This window comes from Bos javanicus, chromosome X (assembly GCF_032452875.1).
Source record: "Bos javanicus breed banteng chromosome X, ARS-OSU_banteng_1.0, whole genome shotgun sequence".
Lineage (NCBI taxonomy): Eukaryota > Metazoa > Chordata > Mammalia > Artiodactyla > Bovidae > Bos > Bos javanicus.
In genome coordinates, this window is record NC_083897.1 from 123,316,165 (window position 1) to 123,327,557 (window position 11,393).

Sequence of the window (11,393 nt, forward strand, 5' to 3'; positions counted from 1 at the left end):
GACGGTGGGCAAGAGGATGGAGTGAGATATTCAAGCAGGGGCTGAGGGTACTATGACTAGAAGTCCCACCAGAACTAAAAGGTTAGAGCGAGAAGAAACAGACAAAGAAAAGAGAGGAAGGCTGGTCTGGCTAACAGATCCAAAGGGTCCATGACAGGGAGGTCTAGGAGCTGCCCCACTTTACAAAGGACAACAGTAAGGATCAGAGAGGATCAGAGAGGTCAAGTCACTTTGCTCAAGGTCACACATCACGGGGCAAGTCAAAGAGCTCTGGTCAGAGCGCCACAAAGCGAGGCGGTCTGACCAGAGCTCTTAACCACTGTGCTCGAAGGCAACAAAGCCAGTTTGATTTCAGACTTCTCTACAATATTGGTTTTCAGAAGAAAATGAAGCAACAGGCCAACTTTTGGGGGAAAAAGACTGTAACTGAAAAGATCTGTGTGCTCTGCCAAACTGTCTTTCTCTCTCTCTCTCTCTCTCTCTCTCACACACACACACACACACACTCACACTGTGTGACAGGCACTGTTCTAAGTTCTAAGGGGACCTCTGTATTCCTCTGCTTGAGCTGAGGGAAGAGGAGGCTGGTGGCCCACTTCTCCCAGAGTGACACGTCTGCTCTGGAGGAGGGTAAGTGGGCAGGGATTGTAGCCCCTCGTCTTATCATCTCGCTCTTCCTGATATGGAACCTTTGCCCTCTGAGCAAACAGGAGCAGGAATGATGGAACCCAGTACTACACAGCCTACCGCACGTGTGCAGACCTTCCGTCCTACCGTGAAACCTGGGCAGGGGAGAGATCGCCAGTCATCTGCCCTGCCCCTGCCTGGATATATACCTTCTGCAACACAGAGCTGGCTGTGATGAGAGGTGGTGTTGGCCTGCCTCCCTGGAGTGAAACCAAAGCTCTAGACCAGGAGATGTAAGGGAATGGGGCCTCATCTTTCTGGTTCTATTTTCTAAGAGTTCTAAGAGCAGAGCCTCCATCATACTGAGCTGGGGGATGGGAAGCAGTCCTTGGCTTAAATTCTACTGACTCCCATTGTTCTTCAGTTCAGTTCAGTTCAGTTGCTCAGTCGTGTCTGACTCTTTGCAACCCCATGAACTACAGTACACCAGGCTTCCCGGTCCATCACTAAGGTCTGTAGATTTTCTTGAATAAATGCTTCTCTATTTGCTGTATGTCCTTAAAACAAATTCCAGATACTTAAAATGATTGACTTTTTAAAATAATTTTTACCAGTTAAATGGTTATTTCATTGAGGAGAGTATCTCCTGACCTCTTTATCCCACTATTTTAAAAGTCAACTACCATAATCAGGTTTTTTTTTTAAGGCAAAAATAAGTTTTCTTGGTAGTCTTATATTCGTGATTCAAACATATTCAGTGTGTCTCAATTCACTGCAATTATTTGTTTTTTTAAGCTATGCTGCACCTAGGCTGCCGGAGAAGGCAATGGCACCCCACTCCAGTACTCTTGCCTGGAAAATCCCATGGACGGAGGAGCCTGGTAGGCTTCAGTCCACGGGGTCGAGAAGAGTCGGACAGGACTGAGCGACTTCACTTTCACTTTTCACTTTCATGCATTGGAGAAGGAAATGGCAACCCACTTCAGTATTCTTGCCTGGAGAATCCCAGGGACAGAGGAGCCTCGTGGGCTGCCGTCTATGGGGTTGCACAGAGTCGGACACGACTGAAGCGACTTAGCAGCAGCAGCACCTAGGCTGCAGGATCTTAGTTCCCTGACCAGGGATTGAACACAGTGAGAGTTCAGAGTCCTAACCACTAGACTGTGAGGGAATTCCCTGATGCAATTACTTTTACTGATGTTCAAATTATCCCAAATTATTCTTGGCTACAAAGAACTGCTTTAAAAAGTTGCCTTCAGATTTCTTCTGAAGTGACACTAACAGTCACAGAGAACTTTCTTGCTATTACAATACAGGGTACACGACATTCCATAGACCCACAGAATGCTTCTGAAAAACTTAAAAGTCATAGTTACCAGGGAATTCCCTGGCGGTCAAGTGGTTAGGACTCCACAGTCTCACTGTTGAGGACCCAGGGTTCAATCTGTGGTCAGAGAACTAAGATCTCACAAGCTACATGGTGCCACCAAAAAAAAAAAAAAGTCAAGCTTACCAGTATCAAAAGGAACACATAGGACTTCCAAAGAAACAAAGAAGATAAAAGTAAACACTCAAAAGAGAAAAATAAATGTAAAAACCACAAAGCAAATAAAAAATGATCACGCACATGCTCAATCACTAAGTCATGTCCAGCTCTTTGTGACCTCGTGGACTGTAGCCTGCCAATCTCCCCTGTCCATGGGGTTTTCCAGGCAAGAACACTAGGGTGGGTTGCCATTTCCTTCTCTAGGGGATCTTTCCGACCCAGGGATTGAACTCACATCTCCTATGTCTCCTGCATTGACAGGTGGATTCTTTACCACTGTGCCACCAAAAAATGATGAGAAAACAAAGTAGCATAGAAAAATGAAATGAATAATAAAACAAATGTATTAGTGATCATGATAAATATAAATGGAATCTACTCCCTTATTAAAAATTAGTATTCACAAATTGAATTAAAGTTCAATTTTATATAATTTAAATGAAGCACAAGATGAAACAAAAAGATTAATGTAAAGGAAGAGGAAATATATAAACAAATACAAATTAAGAGAAATCTAATATGAAAAATATTAGTAGAATTTGACATTTAAAAAATGACACTGATGAGGTACCATTTCACACCAGTCAGAATGGCTGCGATCCAAAAGTCTACAAATAATAAATGCTGGAGAGGGTGTGGAGAAAAGGGAACCCTCTTACACTGTTGGTGGGAATGCAAACTAGTACAGCCACTATGGAGAACAGTGTGGAGATTCCTTAAAAAACTGGAAATAGAACTGCCTTATGATCCAGCAACCCCACTGCTGGGCATACACACTGAGGAAACCAGAAGGGAAAGAGACACGTGTACCCCAATGTTCATCGCAGCACTGTTTATAATAGCCAAGACATGGAAGCAACCTAGATGTCCATCAGCAGATGAATGGATAAGAAAGCTGTGGTACATATACACAATGGAGTATTACTCAGCCATTAAAAAGAATACATTTGAATCAGTTCTAATGAGGTGGATGAAACTGGAGCCTATTATACAGAGTGAAGTAAGCCAGAAGGAAAAACATAAATACAGTATACTAACGTATATATATGGAATTTAGAAAGATGGTAACAATAACCTGGTGTACGAGACAGCAAAAGAGACACTGATGTATAGAACAGTCTTATGGACTCTGTGGGAGAGGGAGAGGGTGGGAAGATTTGGGAGAATGGCAATGAAACATGTAAAATATCATGTAGGAAACGAGTTGCCAGTCCAGGTTCGATGCATGATGCTGGATGCTTGGGGCTGGTGCACTGGGACGGCCCAGAGGGATGGTATGGGGAGGGAGGAGGGAGGAGGGTTCGGGATGGGGAACACATGTATACCTGTGGCGGATTCATTTTGATATTTGGCAAAACTAATACAATTATGTAAAGTTTAAAAATAAAATAAAATTGGAAGAATAAAAAAAAAAAAGGAAAAAAAAAGAAATAAAAAAAATAAAAAATGACACTGAAATTTAAAAAGAAATTTATACATAGAAGGATAGAGAAACACTAAACAATATGATTACTACCCTGCAAACAAAAGTCCAAGACAGACAGCTTCACTGAGGAATTCTACCAAACATACAGAGAACAACTTATACCTACCTTTATCAAATGATTGCAAAATAACTGAAGAGTGGGAAACAGTGCCAAATTCATATTATGAAGACAACATCACTCTGATACCAAAATCAGACAAACACACTACAAAAAAAAAAAAAAAAAAATTATAGGCCAGTATCTTTTACGAATACAGATGTAAAAATCCTCAAAAATATTAGCAAAATGAATTCAACAACGTGATATAGCACATTAACAAAAGGAAAGACAAAAACCAAATAATCATCTCAACAGATGCAGAAAAAGCATTTGACAAAATTGAATATCCATTCCTGATAAAAATTCTCACCAAAATGGGTATAGAAGGAACATAAGGAAAGCCGTTTACAACAAACCCCCAGCCAACATAATACTCAGCAGTGAAAAGCTGAAAGCCTTCCTTCTAAGTTCAGGAACAACACAAGGATGCCCACTCTTGCCACTTCTATTCAGCATAGTATTGGAAGTTCCAGCTACAATAATCAGAAAAGAAACTACAGGTATCCAAATTGGAAGGTTAGAGGTAAAACTTGTCACTATTTGCAGATGCCATGATATATGTAGAGAGAACCCTAAAGTCTCCACACAAAATCTATTAGAGCTAACAAATGAATTTAGCAAGAGAGCAGGATAAAAAATTAATTCACAGAAATCTGCTGCATTTCTTTATACAAATAATGAAGTGTCAAAAAGAAAGTAAAAAAAATCAAATTTAAAATCACATTAAAAAAAAATCAAATACCTACCAATAAACTTAACCAAGGAGGTGAAAGACTTCTACACTTAAAAAGATAAAACACTGATAAAGGAAACGGAAGATGATTCAAAGAAATTGAAAGCAACCCCATGCTCTTGGATTGGAAGAATTAATACTGTTAAAATGGTCACACTACCTCCAAGCAATCTACAGATGTAATGCAATCCATGTCAAAATACTCATGACATTTTCCAAAGAAATAGAAAAACTACTCCTTAAAGTTATATGGAACCACAAAATGCCCAGAATTGCCAAAGCAAGTCGGAGGAAAAAGAACAAAGTTGAGGACTTCCCTGGCAGTCCAGTGGTTAAGACTCCGCCCTTCCACTGCAGGGGGCATGGGTTCGATCCCTGGTCAGGGAACTAAGATCTTGCATGCCACACTGTGCAGTGCCTGTTCCCCACCAAAACAGAACAAAGCTGGAGGCATAACCCTCCCAGACTTTAGACTATATTACAAAACTACAGTAACCAAATAGTGTGGTCTTGGAAAAAAGCAGACATATAGATCAATGGAACAGAATAGAGAGCCTAGAAATAAACCCACATCCCTACAATTAATTAATCTATGACAAAGAAGTCAAGACTATACAATGGAGAAAAGAGAACCTCTAAAACAAGTGGTGCTGAGAAAGCTGGACAGCTACATGAAAATAAAGAAATTAGAATACTCCCTTATACCATATACAAATATAAACTCAAAATGGTTTAAAAACCTACGTATAAGACATGACTACATCAAACTCCTAGAAAAGAACATAGGCAAAACATTCTCTGACATAAATCATAGCAGTATTTTCTTAGATCTGTCTCTCAAGGCAAAAGAAACAAAAGCAAAAATAAATGGGATCTGCTACTGCTAAGTCGATTCAGTCATGTCCGACTCTGTGTGACCCCATGGACTGCAGCCTACCAGGCTCCTCCGTCCATGGGATTTTCCAGGCAAGAGTACTGGAGTGGGTTGCCATTGCCTTCTCCAAAATGGGATCTAACCAAACTTAAAAGCTTTAGCATAGCAAAGGAAACGATCAACGAAATGAAAAGACAACTTGTGGAATGGGAGAAAGTATTTGCAAACAATGCTTTTGACAAGGAGTTACTATACAAAATAAATGAATAGTTCATACAGTTCAATGTCAAAAAAATCAAACAACCCAGTCAAAAAATCAGCAGAAGACTTAAATAGACATTTCTCAAAAGACACAGAGATGGCCAACAGGCACATGAAAAGGTGTTCAACATTGCTAATCATTAGAGAGATGCAAATCAAAACTACAATGAGGTATCACCTCACACCAGTCAGAATAGCCACCATTAAAAGGTCTACAAATAAATAAATGCTGAAGAGGGTGTGGAGAAAAAGGAAACTTCCTACACTGTTAGTGGGAATATAAACTGGTGCAGTCAGTAAAAGAAAACAGAATGGAGGTTTCTTAATAAACTAAAAATTGAGCTAGCATATCATCTAGCAATCCCACTCTTGAATATATATCTGAAAAAAATGAAAACTCTAATTCAAAAAGATATATGTACCCCAATGTTCATAGCAGCACAATTTATAATATCCAGGACATGGAAACAACTCAAGTGCCAATCAACAGATGATTGGCTTAACGTGCGGTATATACAGACAATGGAGTATAACAGGCATAAAAAAGAATAAAATATTGCCATTTGCAGCAATATTTTGAGGAGGAAATGGCAACCCACTCCAGTATTCCCACCTGGAAAATTCCGAGGACAGAGGAGCCTTGTAGGCTACAGTCCACGGGGCGGCAAAAGAGTTGGACATGACTTAGTAACTAAACAACAGGGAATCATATTCAAAACCTTGTAATACTTGTAATGGAATACAACCTGAAAAAAAACTGCATCACTTCGTGTCCTGTAATCATAGGACCCTAAAATGAGAAAAACTTAAAAATGTACAGTTTATTACAGGGAAAGCACACACTCTGTATAGCAAGGGTATGAAAGTCAAAATATACATCACAGGGACTTCTCTGGTGGTCCAGTGGCTAAGATTCCACACTCCCAATGCATGGGGTCCAGATTCAATCCCTGGTCAGGGAACTAGATCCCACATGCTACAACTAAGAGTTTGAATGCTGCAACTAAAGATCCCAAATGCTGCAACTAAGACCTGGCACAGCCAGATAAATAAATAAAAATAAATATTAAAAAATACATCACAGTGTATGATTCATAGCAGGGGTCTAGAAAGAACAAGTGTAGGGTTCCATTGTTTTTCCCCCTCTGGTCCCACCAGATGTTTTGTACTCATTTTGTATCTTCCTGCCCCAGTGCCTAGAATCAGCCATTTCTTCAAGGAGCCCTGATTCCATTTATGGGAGAATGGTGTTTAGAAACAAAGATCTGGATGAGAGGTGTGCTTCCTACTTTTGGGGTGTAACTGTTTCTAGGCCATTTCAGCAGCCAGAGCCAGAAAATATATCTAAGTATACTATCTGATATTTATAGACCTATCTATATTTCTGTATCTATTTACCAACTGGAGTACAATATTTATGTATAGCTCTTTTTGTTGACAGTCTTACATTAGTTAAAACATGGGCTTTTAAAAACAATATATTGACAAACATTATTATACTAGTTTCAGGTATGTAACATAATGACTCAATATAAGTATATATTGCAAAATGATTCCCACAATAAGTCTAGTTAACATCCATCACTATACATAATTACAGAATCTTTTTTCTTGTGATGAGAACTTTTAAGATCGACTCTCTTAGCAACTTTCAAATATGAAATATAGTACTGAACTATTGTTAAATGAAGCACAAAATGATTCATGTAAATGAAGTGGAAATATATAAAACAAATGCAAATTAAGAGAAATCAAAGATAAAAATACATTAATAGATTGGGCTTCCTTGGCGGCTCAGTGGTAAAAAATCTGCCTGCCAGTGCAGGGGACATGGGTTTGATCCCTGGTCTGGGGAGGTTCCACATGCCACAAGGCAAGTAAGTCTGTGCGCCACAACTACTCTAGAGCCTGTGAGACACAACTACTGAGACCAGGTCCCACAGCTACTGAAGCCTGAGCCCTAGAGCCCATGCTCCACAACAAGAGAAGCTACCTCAATAAGAAACCCGTGCAATGCAACAAAGAGTGGCCCCGCTTGCCACAACTAGAGAAAGCCTGTGTGCAGCAACGAAGACCCAGCACAGCAATAAATACATAAATAAAACAGCGATATGGAAAGACATCCATGTCCTAATCCCCACAGGGATTTTGCAGATGTGACTAAATTAAAAATCTCGTGATTGAGAGACTACCCTGGATTATCCAGGTGGGTCCTAAATGTAATCACAAGGGTCCTTAAAGAGGGCAGCAAGAAAGTCAAAGGAGATAGTAGGAGACCTGAGAATGGAAGCAAAGGGTTGGAGTGATGTGAGGAAGGAGTCACAAGCTGAGGAAAACAGGCTGCCTCCGGAAGCTAGAAAAGTCATGGAAAATGAATTCTTCTCTAGAGGTTCAAGAAGAAACCAGCCCTACAACACCTTGACTTTATTTAGCCTAGTGAAACTGATTTCAAATTTCTGGCCTCCAGAATTGTAAGAGAATAAATTTGTGTTAAATTTTTGTAGCAGCAATAGGAAACTAATACACCTATCTTTAGTTTTGCCTTTTTCAAAATGCCATATGAGGACTTCCCTGGTAGTACAGTGGATGGGCATCCGCCTGCCAATGCAGGGGACATGGGTTGGAGACCTGTCCGGGAAGATCCTACATGCCATGGGGCAACTAAGCCGTGAACCATAACTGCTGAGCCCAAGTGCTGCAACTATGGAAGCCTGTATGCCCTGGCACCCATGCTTTGCAACAGAAGAGGCCACTGCCGTGAGAAGCCCATGCTTCACAACTGGGGAGTAGCCTCCACTCTCCACAGTTATAGAAAAAAACCCTTGAACAGCAACAAAGACCCAGTGCAACCAAAAAAAAAAAAAAAAAGCCATATCAATAGAATCATACAGTACTTTTGGGTCTTTGGAGTCTGGCTTCTTTTGCTTGGCAAAATGAATTTAAGATTCACCAATGTTTATATTATACATACTTTACCACAAAAAGAAAGATTCATTCATTTTGTTGAGTGAATCAATAGATCTTTCCTTCTTATTACTGACTAGTATTCCATTGTATGCATGCACCAGTTTGTTTATGGGTTTCCCAGGTGGCCAAAGTGGTAAACAATCTGTCAGCCAAGCAGGAGACATGGGTTTGATCCCTGGGTCGGAAAGATCCCCTGCAGAAGGAAATGGCAACCCACTCCAGTATTCTTGCCTGGGAAATCCCATGAACAGAAGAACCTGATGGGCTACAGTCCATGCGGTCACAAAGAGGCAGACATGACTTAGCAACTAAACAGCAGCAGCAATCAGTTTGTTTATCCATTCACCTGCAGAAGGACATCTGGTTGTTTCCAGTGTTTGATAATGATGCTATAAATATTTGCATACACGTTTGTGTGTGTACATAAATATTCATTTCACTTGACTATTAAAACCAACTCATAGGTATTCATAGCTTTTAGGACATGGAGATGTAGATTTAAATAGCATTACCAGGGAAACATATTACTAAATAATACAAACAAACAAAAAAACCAGGCTTTTAAGGCCACGGTTACTTTCACAGAATAAGCCATAAGTTCTCAGTTCCAGATGTCTTACAAGACCCCTTTGTTAGACATAACATTTTAAGGACATCTTAAGAAACCAGAATATTGTCTTCTTATTCTGTTGCTGGGATTTCTTACAACAGCAGTTAGGAGGGCCTATGATTTTTTCAGACTAAATGCTGAAATTTCATTATTTAGAACTATGAGAAATAAGGACAATTCTAAGAAGATTAAACTTACTATGGAAAAGAAAGGGGCAAAACAGAATTACAAACAATTGGAATAGGAACATATAATGTTATCTATCTACGGTGTAAATAGAAAAAACCTAACAACAAATATTTGAATTTCTGATTTACAATATTGGCAATCCATTCACTCCTCGTCCTTAGTATTGTTTGCTATGAAACTTTGTCAAATGGTTTCATGAAGTCATTAAAATGTACCTGTTCTTTTTCCAACAGATATGCAGTGACACTTCTGCCAAGGGAGTTTTGCCTGAATAGAGAAAAAAATAAGACATTCAAATGTAGAAGTGGCAACATTTTCCCCTAAGGCACCAAAGCCACAGAGGAAGAACTCTGAATTGCAACACTCAATGCAAAATCAGGTTCATGTCACATAATCTGCAAAAGGTTTATAAAACCAACTGCAAAGCATTTAACAAATATTTGTCAGGGTATGGGATTTTCTCCTATTTACAAGCTAACAAATTAGCCTGTTAACATTTCCTGGATGCCAGCAGCACAGTAAGCAGTAGCAGCACCATCAGCATATTTGTGTGGGTTCCCCACAGCCCTAAGCCCAAAAAGAGGCCATGCAGAGGGGCCAGGTGGTCATACTATGTACACAACGCATGTCTGCATCACAGCCAAAGGACACCGGCCGTGGGGAATTGACATCTTATATAGCAAGCTTGCTCTTTACCCCAGAAGGAAATATCACCTCCCCCCTCAAGGCAGCTCCTTGCACATACAGCCCAGAGAAATGAGTCAGGTAAAGTGGTCAGGGCCTTGCATTCTTGGCACATACAGCAAGAATAAGCAGGGACACTCTGGGCTGTGTCAGATTGTATCTCCCAATTATACTATGCCCAGAGAGAAAAGAGGCCATCTCTCCTCCCACTTGAAGTGAACAGTAAGACGTACTGCCCACAGTTTTGCCCCTAGAAATACCTTCTGCCTTTGGCTGGGCAGCAAACTGCAAAAACCAGGCCTGTGCTTTTTCTCTGTTAACCAGTCATAGAGAACTCTCGGGAAGCCATAAATGTGGATTAAGTGAGAAATGAATTGATAGGATCAAGTACCATAGGAGTTTAAGACACCTCTCCAGGCAGTTTACTGGTGCCTTCTGACTAGCCTGGACTCAATCGTATATATAACATTATCATTTTCAAACAGAATACTGGTGTCATATCCAACTTTATGCTTCCATGGATTAGATAACATCTCGTTTCTAGTGGTCCTTTCAAGTGCCATATCTCACTCTCCTTTTGCCTTCCAAATCTCCTGTCCATGCTCTCGAATGAGTGAACCTACGCAGAAGCCAGAGAGCAAGGAAATCTATTGATCCAATCCCTTCCCAGGGTACAGCAGAGGCAGAGAGGGCGGAGTGAATCTGGAAGGGCAATGGAAGATATCCAGCACAGCCCATAAATGGCATTGATGTCATTGGTGTGATTTTCTAAAACATTAAACCATTCTTGGTAAGGTTCCAAACAAAACAACACATACTCCTTTCAATTTACACAGTAGTTCCGTTCCTGGAAAATTCCAGGATATTAAAACTGCTCAAAAAATACTTTGAGTTATGCTCGCTTCAGCAGCAGTATACTAAGATTAAAATTATACAGAGAGGATAAGCATGGCCCCTGCACAGAATGACATGCACATTTGTGAAAGCATCCCATATTTTTAAAAGTAAATTTTAGAAAAAAAGTACTTTAACTTTACATGTAAATAAGGTTAGGCTTAGGCTTGGACAACCACAGATAGGTTTTTCATACAAATGGATGGCTAGAGGGACATTCAAAAATTATGTAAAACGGAGGAACATTCATCCCTGTACAAATGTCACAGACACTGAAGGACACATGACATTCTTGGCTCCTGCCCTCTAACTGCCAGGAGATCCCTGCCAGGGGATTCCTGTCAATCACTGTAACAACCAAAATAGCCCCATGTGTTTTCAAAGTATACCCTTGATGGCACTGCCCCCGGGGAGACCCACTC

The 11,393-nt window shown here is 40.3% G+C and overlaps 1 non-coding gene across 1 annotated transcript; it reads left to right on the forward strand.

Moving 5' to 3' along the window:
• Positions 1 to 10,972: 10,972 nt before the first annotated feature.
• On the forward strand, positions 10,973 to 11,077 carry LOC133243571 (U6 spliceosomal RNA). The gene has a single exon (XR_009735126.1). It is a non-coding gene; the product is annotated as a U6 spliceosomal RNA (small nuclear RNA).
• Positions 11,078 to 11,393: the final 316 nt, after the last annotated feature.